Source organism: Marmota marmota, unplaced genomic scaffold, assembly GCF_001458135.2.
Source record: "Marmota marmota marmota unplaced genomic scaffold, marMar, whole genome shotgun sequence".
Taxonomy (NCBI): Eukaryota; Metazoa; Chordata; class Mammalia; order Rodentia; family Sciuridae; genus Marmota; species Marmota marmota.
The window spans coordinates 3,488,807-3,489,092 of NW_026000223.1; positions in this window are offsets into that span (position 1 = coordinate 3,488,807).

The window sequence follows — 286 nt, forward strand, 5'->3', positions numbered from 1 at the left end:
TAGTGCCTTGCCATTGCTGGGGCTGGCTTTGAACTAGCAATCCTCCTGCCTCAGCTTCCTGAACCGCTGGGATTACAGGCATCACTGCACCTGGTTGTTTGGGGGACTTTATCTTAGATTGTAATTCCTCCTAACCCTTTTAAAATATCCATATTATTGCAGTGTACTAATTGTTTACCATATGTTAAATACCACATAGAGATTGTCATTTCTTTATGGCATGACACAAATGTGAACTTAAAAATGTATTTTTTATTGTTTTAATACTTTAATATTCATATAAATA